At 50.1% G+C, this 18,895-nt stretch overlaps 2 long non-coding RNA genes across 2 annotated transcripts in view; one reads left to right on the plus strand and one right to left on the minus strand.

Moving 5' to 3' along the window:
* The window catches only part of LOC135976848 (uncharacterized), a 1,653,704-nt gene that overhangs the window by 224,204 nt on the left and 1,410,605 nt on the right, over window positions 1-18,895 (minus strand). The window lies entirely within an intron of this gene.
* On the plus strand, window positions 1,467-6,897 carry LOC122173134 (uncharacterized). Its single transcript, XR_010594120.1, has 3 exons — window positions 1,467-1,500; window positions 4,339-4,362; window positions 6,641-6,897. It is a non-coding gene; the product is annotated as an uncharacterized LOC122173134 (long non-coding RNA).

An 18,895-nucleotide genomic window follows, 5' to 3' on the forward strand; every position in this document is an offset into this window, starting at 1 on the left:
CAGTCCATGGGATTCTTTCGTCCTCAGTGCAGGACTCTGCACTTGTCCTTGTTGAACCTCATCAGATTTCTTTTGGCACAATCCTCCAATTTGTCTAGGTCACTCTGGACCTTATCCCTACCCTCCAGCGTATCTACCGCTTCCGCCAGTTTAGTGTCATCTGTGAACTTGCTGAGGGTGCAATCCAGCACATCATCCAGATCATTAATAAAGACGTTGAACAAAACCAGCCCCAGGACCAACCCCGGGGGCACTCCGCTTGATACCGGCTGCTAACTGAGCCGTTGATCACTACCCTGGAGCCCGACATCCTAGCCAGCTTTCTATCCACCTTACAGTCCATTCATCCAATTCATACCTTTTGAACTTGCTGGCAAGAATACTGTGAGAGACCATATCAAAAGCTTTGCTAAAGTCAAGATATATCACGTCCACTGTTTTCCTCATATCCACAGAGCCAGTTATCATCTATCAGGTTGGTCAGGCATGATTACTGTAACTGTAGTTATACCAGGAAAACTGTGCTCTTGGTGGTATTGCTGGGCCTGGTGTACACTTCAATGTTCTGCCAACATCGCTATATCAGCTAGCAGTGTGAAAAACACTATGCTGAAAAATCCCCAGCATAGAGGCAACTATACTGGCACAAGAGTGAGTCTCTCAGCTTACTGAACGTCAAGCGGGGAGGTGGTGTTATGATGTTGGAACAAGTCCTTAAGTCATCATATGCAGCCTGTACTCTAGGGGCTATGCAGGCATATGCTCTGTAGTGTAGATATGGCCTCATTTCAGAGGAGAATATGCTATACCAGGAAAAACACACTAGCGTACTGGTAGAACTGTACTGACAAAGCGCTTCTAGTGTAGAATTGGCTGGTAACAATCCTGCCACTGTGAGGAATCAACTACATAAAGTGATATTGGAGAAGGGAGTTTCTTGATCCTGCTCTATATCCTTACAGGAGGTTGTGCGTCCAGTTGGAGGTCTTCATCGGGTGAGTACTCAACATTACTTTGCTGTCCACCTGTTTTATATAATCATTCATGAGGACATGCTTCCACGCTGATGACTGGTTCTGCTCGATAATGATCCAAAGCGGTGCGGAATGATGCACATTCATTTTCATCATCTGGGGCAGATGCTACCAACAGAAGGTTGATTTTCTTTTTGGGTGGTTCGCTTTCTGTAGTTTTCGCATTGTATTGTTGCTCTTTTAAGATTTCTGACAACATATTCCACATCTCATTCCTCTCAGATTTTGGAAGGCACTTCAGATTTTTAAACCTTGGGTTGAGTGTTGTAGCTATCTTTAGAAATCTCACCTTCTTTGTGTTTTGTCAAATTTGTCAAAGCGCTGCTAGTGTAGAACTGGCTGGTAAAGCTGTTGCCATTGTGAGGAATCAGCTACATTGAAGTGATTTTGGAGAAGGGCGTTTCTTGATCCTATCATAACTATTTCCTTCCAGGAGGTCGTGCGCCCAGTTGGACGTCTTCTTAATGTGAGTACTCAAAATTATTTTGCAGTCCAGCTGTTTTATATGATTTCAGTACCTCTTAGTAAGCCTGAACTCTGAGCCCAGTGTTTAGCTGGAATAGCCTAGACACACGTGGAAAGAGTGAGGCAAAACACAAAGCTATGGGCTTCCAAGTCCCACAGGGGAGTCTAAAAGTTAATCCGAGTTTTCTTTGCAATTTCAATTCTTCCATTATACAAGTAGTCTATTTATTGCGTTTCTGTGGTCTCTCTTCATTATGACCAGGTCCCAGATTTAGTCATACATATTGTGAGCTGTGATTCACTGGAAATCCTGTGAATCTGCATACTTGAGACTGGGGATAATAGTATCTCCACAGGCAATCACATACGTGGCCTCATCTATACAAGGGAGCAGATTCCCAGATGATGTAAATTGGTGTTGCCCCAATAAAATAAGTGGGGACAGATCAACAACTGGTGTCACTCATCTATAGCTCGATGAACGTTAGTGGGGCCAAATACCCAAATGATGGAAATCAGTCTTAGCTCCAATAAAGTGAGTGAGGCTAGATCCCCAGTTGTCAATGGGCCAGATTCCAAATGGGTGTAAATCCACATCTCTGTATTGGAGATGCACCAGAGTAAACTGATGAAGCTCCACTGGAGTTAGAGCAGTGGTTCGCAGCATCAGTGGTGCTGTGCCTGTGAGTACTGCAAATTCACTTTGCTTTACGAGTCTGCTACATTACCCTGATAATTTTAACAGAGGCCAGGTTAAGTGATGGAAGCCCATTCCCTTAACGGGTAGCAACTGGCACTCCTAGTTTCTCTCATGATGGTAAATCAGACCAATAATATGGTTCCTATTGTGACGGGATCCCCAGGGTGCAGCCTGGGACTGGGGGACTGCTGTGCTCCCTCAACTCTCTCCAGCCTGGGCTGTCTCTCACAATGCCTTGCTAGTGACCAGCAGCAAACCCTTCCAGGTGCTGTTATCACTCAGCACAACCACATGTGGAGCCCCACACTCAGCTAGATTGCATGAATGCTTCCAGAGCCGCTCATAAATCACACAGAGAAGGCACCAGCCAAATTCCCCCAGCTCCCAGCTCTGTACCTCAGGAATATACCATCTTGCACTGCTCAAGACACTGTCCCTGAACTGTTCACCTTTGGGCAAAGAGGAAAGCGCAGACATGTACAATCATATTTCTGAGAGAAAATAGTCATTATAATATAGAATATGTTACTCCTACCATTACTTTCATTGTTACCAGCAGCATTTGTACGGGCCCAAGATGAGCAGTGCAAATGTATTGATTGTTTCACCACTTCATCAATGGAAAGTGGATATACACCAGTCTTTGCCAACCTGAGCAGTTTTGCTGCACAATTCATACAAATTCACTGGTAAAGATGAATAGTTAAACAAATGTTTTGACTACAAAAGGTAGATTTTAAGTGATAGGCGAAAAGTCAGAGTTAATTACCAAAATAAAATAAAATCTAAGCATGCAGTCTAAGCTCTCAACCCTATTAGACTGGGCAACATCTAGATTAAGCAGTTTTTCTCACTCCACTGGATATTGGAGTCCTTCATGTACTGATTTCACCCTTGAAACCTGGGCCAGTCTCCTCTACCGGAGTCTTCAGTCTTCTGTGAGTGTCTTTGTTGCTTGCAGCATAGGTGGGGGCAGGAGAAAGGCCAGGCATGGGGCCCCTGTGTCATGAGTCCCCAGCCAAGGTTGAGCAATTCCCTTGGTGTGGCCTCATGCAGGTGAGTCATTGCATTGTAGCTCCCTTGCTGGACAATGACCAGTGATGTCTGTTCAATAGCACCCATCCCGGTGTTGGTTACCTCCCTTGTCATTGTCTTTGTGTAGCTAGTATCTGGGTGCCTCCCAAACCCACAACATATTTTAGTGAAAACCATAGAGCACAATTCTTATAATTTCATTTGCATTGCTGCTACAGATGTTTAGATAGAACAATGTCTGTCAGCAGATCATAACCTTTCCCCTGATACCTTACCAGGCATGCTTTATATGCAAGATCACGGTTATATAAAAATGAAGGCACTCCCCAAAGTATAGCCTGTCACAGCCATGTTTCAAAATCTGGAGTTTCAGGTGTTGCTTTATAACCTGGTGGCCAAGATCAATCTATAGCCGCGATTCTCCTAGTCTCCATCCCTTGCCCAAAGGGAAGCAGCGCTGGGCCCTTACAAATGCTGCCGGTAACAATGAAAGTAATGGTAGGAGTAACATACTATCTATTATAATGATGATTTTCTCTCAAAAATATGATCTGACATGTCTGCGCTTTCCTCTTTGCCCAAAGGTGAACTGTTCAGGGACAGTGTCTTAGCATTCCCTGTAGCTGAGTTTGGATTGTCTGAGTGAGCAGGAAGGAGGATGAAAGGTTCTCCTCACTTATTAAGAACATTCTTTACATCTATTATTGTGTTTAGATAGATTAAAAGCAGCTTTTGTCCAAGTCTCAGATTCAGTGTGTACATATGCTTCTAAGAAGTTTGTGTGCTGGAGAAATAGAGGCCCTCACTGACTGACATTAGCTTACTATGCCGTTTCCCTTACGCATTTAGGCCAACAGGAGGAAAAGTTGTCACTCATTTAGGGGGTCTCACAGTTGTGGGTTTCAAGTACAGATGCCTGGGGCTCGATTTCAAAAGGGGCCAAGCACCCTCGGCTACAACAGAAGTCAGTAGGGGCTCTGGGACAGTTTGCTATGACACAAGCACCTCAGCTGCTTCTGCCAGGGATAGGAGCTAACCAGCCTCATCCCAATTACACAGGAAGTCAATGGAAACAAATAACTTTCTTGTTTTTTTTCCCTAAAGAATTTACCAGCGAAATGATCTGTGGTGAGTATCTCAAGTTCTCTCTCTTGGGGAATCTCTTGCATTATATTGGCAGCTCTCATAATGGGAATTGAGACTGGAGCCATTTGAGTTAAAGGAGGCACCCTTAGTATATATCATGGTACAACCTCAGTGAAAGGAAAAAAGTGCCCCCCTCTCTTGCTGCTCCCCACCAGCCCTGACACAGAAGGGTCCCTCACCGAGCAGCCTCTGCAAATGGCATGAAACTATTTGTTTCAGCTGCTGCCTTTAGTCCATGCCAAGGAGTAACAACTAGCGAGCAGAAACAAAGCTTTACCTTTTTGTTTATGAGGTGACATTTTCCTGCTTCTCTGGTAGTTAGAGAGGGGATGGGTGAGTGCCAGGCTCAAATTCATGTTAATAAGAGAGAACACCACTAGCACAATTCATAGGTTTATACATTTTAAGGCCAGAAGGGACCATTCCATTCAGCTAGTCTGACCTCCTGCATAATACAGTCCAGGGAATTTCATCCAGTCATTCCTGCAACAAGCCCATGATTTCTAGGTGAGCTTTGGGCACACCTTAAAGAAAAATATCCTGTGTAGAGTCCTCACCAGCGCCTACATGTTTTAAGACTCTAAGTTGCATTTTCAAAAGTGAGGTTCACTTCGGCACTTCATATCCCCGGACTTTCAACAGGACTCAGGCTCCTAAGTGCCTACGTCAATTTTGAATGTGGGACTTGGATTTGGACTCCTAAGTCACTTATCAAAGGGGTAGCCGTGTTAGTCTGGATCTGTAAAAGCAGCAAAGAGTCCTGTGGCACCTTATAGACTAACAGACGTTTTGGAGCATGGGCTTTCGTGGGCGAATGCCCACTTCTTTGGATGCATGTCACTTAGTTGCTCATGCAAATTTTATGCCAAGACTTGATTGACAGACTTCAAGTGATGGAGAATCCACCTTGTCCCTTGGTAACTTTCCCGTTTGACGGTTGTGTTCATGTAAAAGGGAATGTCTCCAGTTCACCTGTTCCTAGTTAAGTGCCTCCCAGTGGGTCCTGATAGAGGACTCCTGGCCTCGAAAAAGACTCAGGCAGCAGTTGACAAAGGAGTCAGGTTGGAGAAGCAGGGAGCTGTTAAGAATTGCTAGGAGAGAACTGTCTGAGATCTGAGAAGGCAGCAGTGGAAGATGTTGGGGAAGAGACCTGTGCAGAGAGAGAACTTCCGAGAGCTGTTAGCATAGTGCTGTGGATGGCAGCCATTGGAGAGAACTGGCCAGAGCAGGGAAACCCTGCTGAACGGAAGGTGTGTGCGGAGGTCCCTAGGTAAAGGGGACAAACTAGCTGAGTCAGGGCAGGCTGAGCCAAGAAGCAGAGGGTTATTTCTAGATCGAGGCTCCCGGGAGATGTTGCTTAGCAGGGGTAGGACTCACAGGCAAAGGGGCCTGAAGTGTGGAACACTGTGGGGAGCCCTCTCGCAGAAGACCTGAACTGAGGGCTGTGGGAGAACAGAGGTAAGAAGGATGGAGAATCACCAGAGATGTGGAGGCCCTAGAATAGGGGCCCAAAAGAACTGGGGAACAGTGTGGTTGTTGCCTCTCAGGAGCATAGGCGCCAATTCCGTGGGTGTTCTGGGGCTTCCATTAGCCAAACCTGGAAGAATGTACCGCGTAGCAGCACTGGCTTTGTGACATGCTTCCTCTCCACAATCACTTTTCCTGATCTCACAGCAGCCACTGCACCACCAGGTTCATGCCCCACAGATCAGGAGCAGGGCAGAGGGCTACTCTCAACATCACTGGGCTGCCCCCTTCAAGCACACACGGCTTCTTCCCCTTCCCGCCTGTCAGCCTCTCCATTGAATGCAATGCTGGGAAGTGCAATGCTGTCTCATTGAAACAGCATCCCCATGGCAGACAGAGTAAACCCCCCTCTGTGTGTAAATACTGACACACTGGCAGGGATCTGAGGAGTGTGGGAACCCGCACATAAATCCCAGTGGTAGCTCAAATCCCCCAAAGAAAGTTTTAATTTCTAAAATAGCCCTTCCCTTTAACAAATCCAAGAGCTCAGTTCCAGCTCCCCCAAATCTCCCCTTGCCCTCTCCTCCCTCATTTCCCCTTCCAATGCCATCAATAGCAGTTTGTAAAGGGCATCGCTGTACAACGCACAATACTGTAAGTGAAATGCTGTCTGCCACACACAGCTGTACGGGGCTAGAAAGGGACTAAACTCCTTCAGGGAGTGGGGGAGGGCTCTTGTCTGATTCCCTGTGGGTTACTGGGACCATAATGACCGTTTGCCATCTCTCCCCAGGTCTAAGAATTATGAATTAATAACTCAAACGCTGACGAAACCGGATTGGCTGACTTCGATGACGACACCTGCCATTACGCTTCCTGCGCTGCTGCTTCACAACTCTCCCACCAATCAAATGCTGACTGAAAATCATGAATCATACTGAATGGGCCTCTAGCTGATTACTGTGACAGTCATTGATTTTTTATGCTTTTTGATGTAACAGGGAGCGGAGGGACACTGAGCTCTGTCCCGCAGCTGCCCTGGGGCATGGCGAGCGCTTTGCAAAAATTAAAATAAATACAAATGCACAAAAAATGTTCAGTAGCTGTTGGTTTTTTTACTTTTTAGTAAATTAAATTTCCTTCCAGGCTGGCATAGGATTTGCTCCACTGTAAACGCTGACACTATTGTTAGTCAATTCCCAACTCTTTGTAGGCAATGATTACTGTATGGGGGGAAAGACACTCTGTTCTCCAGTATTGCTCCCTCTCCCTCAGTGGGGAAACCGGGACAGCAGCAGCACTGGGGAAAATGACTAATGGAGTGACACACAAACCCAGAAGAGCAGGAGGGAAGAGTATCTGTAAACTGAGCTACAGAACTACACTACCAGGGCTGCGACTGAGAGAACGTGTGGCAAGTTTTCCTTTCAGGGTAGATGTTCCAGCACATAATCCCTAAAGTCTAGAGGTGCCTCCTTGCACTCCATAGAATGATCCTTTTCCAGAACAGTTACACTCTTTTCACCTAAACATCAGACTAGACACCACTCCCATTAAATCAACCCATAAACTGCACCTCAGTCTTGCTTCTTCAAAGGACACAGATTAGGGATAAATTCATATGAAGGTTTAATTTGTTCTAAATTATTTTGGGCTTCAGCACCTTTCACTGGCTTCTCAGCCTCATCCAGCCCAGCTCCCTACGTCCGGACTGTCACCCTCTATCCTTCATGTGACACACAATATCTCTTCCCCAAAAGACATTGGGGTTGGGCTTTGCAAAGAATCCTAAAGCAGTTAGGGGAGCTGGATACCAAACTTCCTTCGGTCTGTTTGAAAATCCCAACCTAGGGAACAGAATAATATTTTGCAAAGCAGATGAAGGGCTGCTTTTTTTCATCATTCCACTAAAAACCATGTCGACCGCTGCTGGAAATAAAAGTGGCAGCTCTTCCTGAACCCCTCTCCGCATTCGCATGACTCTACTGAATTGTGACTGCACAAGCAGCCACTTCCACACAAACTGTTAGGAAGCTGTCAAAGCTCTGATCCATTTCCCCACCAGACTGCTGTGAGGGGACCCAGTCACTGGTTTCCACATCTTCCAAGCCTCCAGAGTCTGAACAGACACAAGCCCAGACACTGGCCCTGTCTTGGGGTCCTTATGTACACGCCCAGGGTGCTGATCTATCTAGCACCCCCTCCTGAGAGTTATAACCAGGGGGTCCAACTATCCCGTTGCTAGAATCAGTGTGGACTCCTCTGACTCCCTGTAGCTTAAACTCACCCTCTTCCAGAATCCCACCGAAGATAGGAGCCTTCCAGTTTAACTCTCCCAGGGGGGCCATGATAAGGTGAAACATGTAACATGGAGACAGACTTTACATGGGATTCTAAAATACTATTGCACTTTACTTAAGCACAAGAAATACACAGAGAGAGCAGATCATATAGAAACCCACAAATATCCTAAACACAATTCCCCTCACTCTAGCTCACCCTTCCCTTGGGAATCCTTTGGGGACCATCTGTGTTCGGGTAGGCAGGGTTCCCCCACCTCATCAGCCTCCTGCATCAGTTCCCCTCAGCTTGAACTGGTGACAACGGCCAAAGACCCCAAACAGATCAACTTCTGCCTTTCTACCCTTTCAATCTCGGTCAGGTGTGACTCTTGGATCTGTTTCCTCAGGCAATTTCATTGCCAGTGGACCATTCCCCTGACAAACTGATCCCCCAGGTTGGGAACCAGTCTTTATTTCAATAGGGGACGATCCCAACTTAATGACCCTCTACTGTCAGTGCTGTATCATTACACCTTGGAATTTCAGTCTCCCGTGGAGACAAGATCACAGAGAAGACCCCCCCACACACATTCAAAATGGAGTTTGCAATCTAATAAAGATACAGATGGACAGTTCATAAGCTGACACAGATGGTTTCTGGCATGATTTCAGATGTAGCTAGCCAGGGTTCAGTCCCGCCCGATGGCTCCTTCCCAGGTGAGATTTGTCAGAAGAGATGGTCCATATGAGGATTTGAGCTGCAATGGAACTCGGAAAGTTGGGATGAGCTTTCCAGCCAGGGCAACTTTTAGCTCATGGTGATGGGTGTACAGGTCTGTCGCATCTTACGTGCATTTAACATGCGCCATTTCATCTTTACGCGGTCGGCAAAAACAAAACAAAACAAAAAAAGAAAAATAATTTTAATACTATAAATGTAGTGCGGGCGATTTCGCTCGCCATTGAACTCAATGGAATTTTGGCTATACGCGGTTTTCGCTTTAGAATGAGACAGACCTGTACTGTTATCACCATTATTAGATATTGTGGCTCTCTGCTCCCTCTAGTGGTTTGTCCAAATATAGCAGTTTATGAATCCTCTATTTTAGGATTCTTTAGCTTAGGGTCTCTTAGCTCAAAACCAGAAGCTGACTCAAACTCCAGCCACCAGACAGGAACACAGACATGCTCTGTGTAAGCATAGGGCACAATGGGACAAGAATGGCTCGAACAAACTGGGTAGCAGCAGCCTCCTTCGTGGCTCTGCGTGCATACAGATATGGCAATAATTGCATCACCCATTAGGATGAAATAATCATCTGCAGGGCTTAGATCAGGTTTGCCAACGCGATTTTTGGCTCCAATAACGCAGCATTGGATGTTATATGACAAATTTGGCCCTAAATTCCTAACCATTTTAAGGCACATACATGCTGGGAGCACGTGTCAGAAAATATTCAAGTTACAATTCAAACCATTTCATTTAGATTTTCTGGACAGCAATGAAGATTGTAGCCTAAAGGGCTGATTGTCGGTGACACTCCAATTAATTGTGATTTATACTTACAAGGTATCATCACACAAGCAGGGCATTTTAAAGAGCCCTTTATATAACTTAATAATCAAACTAACATTTTCCAAAACTAACTAGCAAATCTGGGGAGCCCAAGCCTTCAAAGAGCTGATTTTCACAGGTTGGGTGCTCTGCAAAAGGCGTCTTGAGTTGGGCTCCCAAAATCACAAGTCACTTCTGAAAATACATTTAAATAACCATAAAACAAACATCCAAAGGAAAAGCCCCTGGTGCCCTAACTATCAATCACATAATGATGTCTGCCCAGCAGGACAATCACATAAAAATAATGAATTAACTCACCCATATCAATCAATCAATCAACAAAGCAGCCCATTAGTCCCTCCCCTGAAAAGTACCTTCAACCTTCCCCAGAGCACTTCCTAACTGTGTGTCGCAACCCCACCCATCAGCAGATGGAGTTGCAGCAATCCAGTTTGCTCTGCACAGCGTGACCTCGCATGTACAATGCACGCGAAGCCATGAGGCACTGAGAATGCCATTTTGCTCTATAATGTGGCAACCTCCACACAGTACAACTCTGCATATACCACACGTATGAGGTCATGAAGCATGGAAGATGCCATTTTGTAAAGCAAATTTGCATCCTCTACGAGGCGTGATGTTGTATGCACCATACACGTGAGGTCACACTGTGCAGAGGATGCCATTTTGCTCTCCAAAATGGTGTCCTCCATGCTATCTGGGGTCCCGAAATTAAATCATTCATTAAAATGGGGTCGTCCCAGTAAAAAGTGTGGGAACCCATGCCCCTAAATTCTGAAAAATAAATGTAGGCATATAAAGTTTAGGGAAGACAACAGCAAACAACCACATTTTCCTAAAATATCCTGAGACCAAACTTTCTAGACATGCAGTAGGCTTTGCTCACTACCAGGTGCGTGTGGAAAATATTTGTTGGTACAGTATTATTCAGTGCTGTAAATAATGGGGTAATGAGAGCACTAATCTGAAAATGTAAATGCCTCACTCTTGTTAGATTAGAGGGTGCAGGAGATTGCAAAGTGCTGCCACCTCAGCCAATAATCAATATCATACCAGAGTATTCCAAGACACTCGTTAAAATGAGGCAGAAGAAAGAAATGCACCTAAAAAACCTGATCTACCTTGGCCAGATGACGACGGCAGATGCGGAGGTTAAATGCAGGTTGCAGTCAGGTAGCGTTGAGAGCAGATGTTTCAGCCAGATGTTCAGACCAGATGCCGAGGCCAGATGTTTGAAGCTAAGACAGAAATCAGAGATTGACACCAGGTATCAAATCTAGATGCTGAAGGCAGGGAAAGGAGGCCAAGATTTGACTCCAGGTGTTGAAGCCAGAGACAAAACACTTAGGCCACCCGTGGACCTCAGGATACCAGAGGCCAGACATGAAGGCTGGATGATGGAGACCTGATGCTGAGTCCAGTCATGGAGGTCAGTGGTGGGTTTATCTGGTGACCAAACACCTTCCAATCCCATCTCTCCTTGCTGCAGGAAGGGGGCTCAAACCCGCTCAACCCCAGGTTCAGAGGATATCGTGACCCCGCCCCATAAGAACAGGGCAATGGGGGTGACACCCACCAATTCTGTCCACGCTGTGTGGAGAGAGGAATAAAGGGAGGAGGCTGGTCCTTTAACCCCCACCCCAAGGCCGTGAGGGGAGCAGTGGGGAGGCAGCTGTTCCATTGCCCCTCCCCCTGTGACTTCTCCCTCCAGGCTGGCAGAAGCGAGCTGTTCCATTGCCCCTCCCCCTGCTGAACTACCTCCCCCCCCCCCAGCTACCTGAGGAGAAAGGAGGGGGTTGTTCCTTCACCCCTCCCCACTGAAAGGTCTGGAGGGGGCAGAAGGAGGCTGTTCTAATGCGTCCTCCATTGCTAAGCCTCCCAATAGGCTGCCTGAAGAAGAGGGGGGAGGGGGTTGTTCTGTCTGGGGAAGAGCAGGAGGCTGTTCCATCGTCCCTCCCCCGACAGCTCCCTCTCAGCGTCTCGCGCTGTCTCCTCCCCACCCCACAGAATCGCAAACGCGCCCGTTTCTTCCCGCCTTTTCCAAAGCTCCGCCCCCCGCCGCATCCGCTGCTGCTGCAGCTGCCTACAGCCGCGCGCGGGGCTGAGCGGAGGGGGCGGAGCCGAAACGGGGCGCGTGAGCCCAACGGTCGCTTCCTCGCGCCTGGGTCCTCGCCCGCCTGTGCTCGGTGTATCCATGGCGCGGGGAGTCCCGGGGCGGGGCATGAGGGGCGATGATGGGATCTCGAGGGGCAGCGGGCAGAATAAAGGACACTGGCGGGGTCCCGACGCAGTTATGCGGGTGGCTGAGAGGAGTTAGGAGAGTCTCCTAAAGGGAGGCATAGGGGCTGCCGAGGGGACGTGTGGGGAGCTGTGAAGGAGATTATTGGGGAGCCATAAGGAGAATTATGGGGTGGCTTCTTTCTTAGAGGGGGGAAGTGATTGTGGGGGCAGGGGGCTTCTGAAGGGACACACTGGGGGGCTGTGAGGAAGCTTATGGGGCAGCTACTGAGGGGACACACTGGGGGTGGGGCTGTGAGGAAGTTTATGGGGCAGCTCCTGAGGGGACACACTGGGGGGGGGGAGCTATGAGGAAGTTTATGGGGCAGCTCCTGAGGGGACACACTGCGGGGGGGGCTACGAGGAAGTTTATGGGGCAGCTCCTGAGGGGACACACTGCGGGGGAGCTATGAGGAAGTTTATGGGACAGCTCCTGAGAGGACACACTGGGGGGGGGGGGAGCTATGAGGAAGTTGATGGGGCACCTCCTGAGGGGACACACTGGGGGGGGGGCTGTGAGGAAGTTTATGGGGCAGCTCCTGAGGGGACACACTGCGGGGGAGCTATGAGGAAGTTTATGGGACAGCTCCTGAGAGGACACACTGGGGGGGGGAGCTATGAGGAAGTTGATGGGGCAGCTCCTGAGGGGACACACTGCGGGGGAGCTATGAGGAAGTTTATGGGACAGCTCCTGAGAGGACACACTGGGGGGGAGCTATGAGGAAGTTGATGGGGCACCTCCTGAGGGGACACACTGGGCGGGGGGGCTGTGAGGAAGTTTATGGGGCAGCTCCTGAGAGGACACACTGGGGGGGGGGGAGCTATGAGGAAGTTTATGGGACAGCTCCTGAGAGGACACACTGGGGGGGGGGGGGGGAGCTATGAGGAAGTTGATGGGGCAGCTCCTGAGGGGACACACTGGTGGGGGGGCTGTGAGGAAGTTGATGGGGCAGCTCCTGAAGGGACACACTGCAGGGGAGCTATGAGGAAGTTTATGGGACAGCTCCTGAGGGGATGTATTGGGAGGTTACTGGGGGGAGAGTTGTTGAGAGGCACAGACAGCACTGAGATGGGGTGGTGAGCCGAGAATGGGCATGTTTGGCCCATGCCACAGGTACAGTGCTGGGGTGCGGGGAGTCGCTGTGAACAGGCATGTTCAGGCCGTGCCACAGGCACACAGCACTGAGACAGGATTCGGGATTTGAGAACAGCCAATGTTGGGACATGCCACAGACACAGCCCCAGGATACTGAGACACTCAAAAGCTGACTTAGACCCAGTCAGCACACAGAAATTGCCCCAATTTAACAAAATGGATTTCTAAATGAATTTAGTTACATCAGTACAGTTCTCTTGTATGGATTCTTTTAAATCGATTGCAGAGTACTCTATCACTTAGCTTAATTTTTCAACAAACATGAGAATTTCACTAACAACTGCATTAGAGGACAGTTAAGGTTACTTAGGAGTGCAGAATGAAGAAAGCAGGAAATATAGTTCAAGTGGTGCCTCCCACCCCGCGCACCCATCTCTCTCTCTTTTAGGTGCTTATGTGACCTCCATTATTGTACAGCCAGATATCTCAATCTGTACTAGATCACATAACACACCAGGGAGGCAGGGAAGTAACATTCTCCTTTCATGCATGGGGAAGGAGGGCAAAATTGGGCCCGATTTTTAAAGGTCTCTAGGCACCTAATTCCCATGGATTTCAATGGGAGTTAGGCGCCTAGCTATCTTTGAGAATGTGGGCCTAAGTGACTACTACAAGATCACAGAGGAAGTCTTTGGTGGATCAAGGTATTTTTAGAGTCACAGATTTGAAGTCGAGAATTGACCATTAGATCATCTAGTCTGACCTTCTATACAAGGCAAGCTGTAGCATTTCATGCTGCTCCGTTGAGCCCAAGAACTTGTGTTTGATTAAACCCGGGGTTCTCAAACTTTGTCACAATGAGCCCCCCGGAGCTATGAAATAATGGATGCGCCTCCCCATAGTTTACTAAAACAATATAACAAACTGCCAGCAGCAGCAGAGAAGTAAGGGTCCCCCACCCAGCTCCCCTCCCCTAACCCCCCTGATTGCCTCCCACTCAGAGAGACGCCCACTGCCCCACTCACTGAGCCCAAATGTCAGCGCCTGCTTGTTTGCCCACATGGCCCACTCGATCCGCACCATCCCTGTGCCGCTGCCAGGACACAGCTGGTGGGTCCGTGGCTGCAGAAGCAGCCACCTGGGGACACACTGTGCCCCGCAGCCCAGCCACCAGGCGTGCTGGAACAATTTGTGTAGTGGGGTGCTGAGAGCCATTGAACCAAACTGTAAACCCACCCCCTCTGCATGCAAACCATTGGAAAAAAAAACAAGAAAAAGCCAGGAAATCCCCCCACTTCATCACATCCCCTCATAAATGTAATGTGTATATTGTGATCAAGTCACTGCTCAATCTTCTTTTTGATACGCTAAATAAGTTGATCCCCTTAGTCTCTCACTGTAAGGCAGTTTCACCTCACTTAAAACTACTTGCCTGCAAACTCAGACATAAAAATACAAAAGTGTCCCAGCACACTAGTACTGAAAAATTGCTGACTTTCTCATTTTTACCATATCATTATAAAATCAATCATTTGGAATATAAATATTGTACTTGCATTTCAGTGTACAGTATACAGAGCAGTTTAAACAAGTCATTGTATGAAATTGTAGTTTGTACTGACATCGCTAGTGTTTTTATGTAGCTTGTTGTAAAAGTAGGCAAATATCAAGATGAACTGATGTACCCCCTGGAAGACCTTGGCATAACCCCAGGGGTACACGTAGCCCTGGTTGAGAATCACTGTACTAACTTACACCAGCGGCCAGACTGGCCCCTCCTCTGCCCCAGAACATGGCAACAAGACAGTAATTTTAAGCCCTCCCTTCCCCTCTCTCACCCAAGTACAGGAACAGCATAACCGAGAATCAGTTCCCAGCTGGCAAGCAGGAATCTGCTGGAGAAAAGAAATGATTCTTCTAATGTCGGCATTGAAACAGCAGCATTTTGTCACAGATCAGGGCCCCGTTGTGCCAGGCGCTGTACAGACACCTGCTCCTGCTCCTGCTCCATTGACCGGTGCCACAGCAGGCAGTGGAGTCCCTTAGCGCACATGGGCCAGGTTCAGAGGGGATGAGAGCAGGTGTAAGGGGATCGAAGGGAGTCGAGCCGCACCGGAGCCATTCCACCAAGGGGCTGGGAGAAGGACTCAGCTGCACCATGGCCCATTCCCGGGGGCTGCAGGGATGGACACAGGGATCCCTCCCTGAGGCAGCAAAGGGCAGGGGAGATGGTCGTTGTTACGACACCTTCCTACGTGCACCTGCCCCGCTCATGTCCCCTCTGTTCCCTGCAGGGCTAGATAAACTCCCAGGAGCCTTGTCTGCAGCTCCCACTCGCTTTCCCTGGGGCGCCGGGTGCTCATGTGGGGGAATATCAGCCCCTCGTCTTGGCCGGCTCTTGCCTCGGGTAGACCTGACCCTCTCCTTCCCCCATCGTCACGGCTCCTCTCCAGCCCTTGGCAGTCTCTGGGGACGATAATCTCGCCCACTGTCTCTCAGCTGGGGCCTGCCGGCTGGGCGACTAACGACCTTGGTGTCCTGGTAGGCACTTCTCTGCAGAGAATGGTGCTGCCTGGGGAAAGGGCTGAACTCTGTGGCCGGGGAACAGCTCCCACCTCGCAGAGCACAGACGGGCAGAGCCCCCAGCCTGGGCTGAGATCCATGGGCCGGGCCTAGTGCAGCTATTGCTGTAGGCTGGGCGCAGATGGAGGCCTCAGTTCAGGCTCCGCTCACACTTTCGAGGTTCTCTCAGCAGTTCTGAGGAGGAGGCCGGGGGGTTACGATCCCCCGGTGGAGCCCCAGGTTGGGACCCTGTGAGCCAGCCCAGCGGGGTCCGTCCTTCCTAGGTTGACACCCAACAATATTCCTGCAGAAAGGTCACGGGTCCATGTGCCACATGTTACCCATCCCCTGGCTCAGGCCCAGCTCCCATCCAGCTCTCCCTGGGGCTCCCACAGCCCCCCTGGGCAGCAAGCAACGGGTCACCACAACTCCCCACTGCCCTTCCCTGCCATGCAGCGGGCAGCCAGCAGGGGTGAAGGCAGGGACAGCCCTGCTCAGAGCACGTCTAGCTCGGGGGCTGCAGAGGAGGCAGCAGGAGTGGTGGGCAAGTGGCACCAAGTCCCTCAGTGTGTATCTGGGACAATGACCCAGGAGACACCATGAGTCCATGTGGCAGAGTAGCCCCCAGGGCCTGGACGGTACCAGAGCCCCCTGTCCCTGGGCATCTGCAGAGGGTGCAGAAGGGGCGAGCAGGATCCCATTTGCTCAGGACGTGTCCGTGGAAGGCCATGAAATCCTCGGTGTGAAGAGGTCAGAATGTGCGTCACCCACAGGCTGCGTGTGGATCTGGGTTCCCTTCATGGCCGGGTCACCTGCTGAGTCACTTGCAGAGTTCCCTGGAACTGAGCGAGAGGGAGGGACAGAACCGAGATGTATTATGTGCCAACGGATTTCGCTCCTACGCCCCTGAGAGCTCTGAGGAACTGCATCCGGACACTCTGCACCTTCTGTGTCCAGGCAGTTATCCAACCGCCCCCTTCTGGGGAATGCCAGACATTGCTCTTGGAAAGGAGACAGTCTCACTGATCCCATAGGTGATGTTTCTGGGCTGCTGCAGCTCCCGGGATGCGAGATGCCCCTTCCCGCTTGGCTGCTGTGCAATGGGGGAGGTACAAACTGGGGAAGTCTCTCCCCAGCCTCACAGGGCCCCTAAACCCTCGACGTGCCCAGAATGCCCCTGGCAGCACTGGCTGTAATGTTCCTAGGCTTGCAGCTCTACAGCACCCTGGGCCTACAGGCTCTGGCCTCCAGGGCAGCGTGCCAGGTGGACAGCCCCAGAGACACGGAGCCCAGGGCAGACAGGGTCTGGTCTCTAGGGCAGCCTGTCACAGACTTACAGGACTCGTGCTTTCTCTGCTCTTTATGGTCCCTGGGGGGAAACCCCTTCAGTACGACAGTCCTTCTCGGGGGTCCCCTCTCTCTCGGGGATTAAACCCCTCCGGCTCCTCGAACCGCACCTCTGAGCCTTAGCACGCCTGTCTCTCACCGTGGGCCCCTTCAGGAGTCCCCTCGGTCTGGACACACGGGGCCTCCACTCCCAGAGGAAATAATGCCACCCTGATCTCTAGCCCGGAGCAACTCTCAGCCAGCATAAAACAGGAGGTTTATTGAGCATCTGAACATAGTACAGGAAATTCTCAGGGCCTCAGGCCTGGCTTCCCTCAGCACAGTACATCTAAGTGTCTTCTGCGTCCAGATGGGCTCTGCCTGCTCTCTCTTTCTAGCCCAGAAAACCTCTCCTTCAAGCTGGGCATCTGATATCACCGTCCCCTAGTCCTGCCTCTGTCCTTTGTCTTTTGTCCAGGTAGATCGGCTGCATGGGCCTCCTCTCCTTTCATTTGTCCTCTGTTCCTCTCTGGCTGGAACCGGCTGGTCAGGTCACCAGGGTCGTCTCTCCTCAGCCCATTATTCTCCTACTGGCCAGAACCAGTTCTGACTCCGGAGCTGGGCCTCCCAGTCACCAGGTCACTAATCGCTGGGGTATCCATTCTCCAGGCTGTTTGCTGGCTCTGTGTAACAACAAACTCCCTCTCCCATCACCTTCTTAAACCAGTAACACACAGGGAAACTGAGTCCCGCACCCTCTGCAGGCAAACCATTGAAAACAACAAGAAAACCCACTGCTTCATCACAGAGCCCCTGACTCACAGACCCCAGGGCACGCAGGGTCTGGGCTCTAGGGCAGCCCCAGAGCCACGGACTCCACAACCTTCCCCCTTATGGCAAATTTCAGCATTTCAGGTTCTTTCCCCAATGGGAACCAAGCCGGGTTTAGAGCTAGTGACTCCTCCCGGCAGTGGGATCACCGTTCCCCACACAGCTCTGGCAGCCGAGCCTGCTCCTGATCACAGCTGGGGTTAGACACCAGGAGAGTCAGGCACTGGCAGTGCCAGGGATACGTTTGGACCCTGCAGTGCTGGCAGGGGGCTGGGCTGGCGCCTGGCATCAGCAGTGCTGAGGAAGAGCGTTAGGGCAAGAGCAAGAGGCACCGTGAGCACCTGGCCCTGGCACCCACCACAGAGCAATGGCTAGACCCAGTCTCCAGAAACTCGTCCTGGATTCCAACAACCTGGCCCCTGCAGCCTGGTCTGTGCCGGCCTCTCTTGGGCTGAGGGGAACAAGGCTGCAGCACGCTGGTTCCAGCAAGCTCCAGCCTCAGCTGCCCTTCACCCCTGTCTGTCTGACCTCACACCTGGGTAGGGCAGGGAGACCGCACTGACCTCGCTGATCACAGAGCTTCTGGCAATGAGCAGAGCTGGTGTCGGACCCACTCCCTGCCAGCAATACCTTTGTCCCCCTGGGCTGTTGGTATGAAGTTGGTTTCTCTCTTGGGCAGATAAAGTGGCTGTTAAGTGGCTCCCCTCTTTTCTCTCTGAGACAGCCTAGAGAACAGTACTAGCCACTAACACCTCTGCCCCGTGTGACCCTGCGGGATCGGGGCTTGCCCCCCACCCTGTGTGTGCTCTGAAGGACGGGAAGCTGACCTGACGCTCAGAGTGGGACGGGGACCCCGTCTGCCTGTGACAGGAGCCACCTGGGATGGAGAATCCCCATGAGGCTTGAAAAATTGTTCCAATGGATAATTACTTCCACTGTTAAAAATGTATGCCTTCTTTCCGATTTGAATTTCTCTAGTTTCAGCTTCTAGCCTTTGGATCATGTTATACCTTTCTCTGCTAGATTGAAGAGCTCATTGTTCAATATTTGTTCCCCTTGTACCGTAGGTACTTATCATCTGTCATTAAGTCACCC

Source organism: Chrysemys picta, chromosome 20 (assembly GCF_011386835.1).
Source record: "Chrysemys picta bellii isolate R12L10 chromosome 20, ASM1138683v2, whole genome shotgun sequence".
Classification (NCBI taxonomy): domain Eukaryota; kingdom Metazoa; phylum Chordata; order Testudines; family Emydidae; genus Chrysemys; species Chrysemys picta.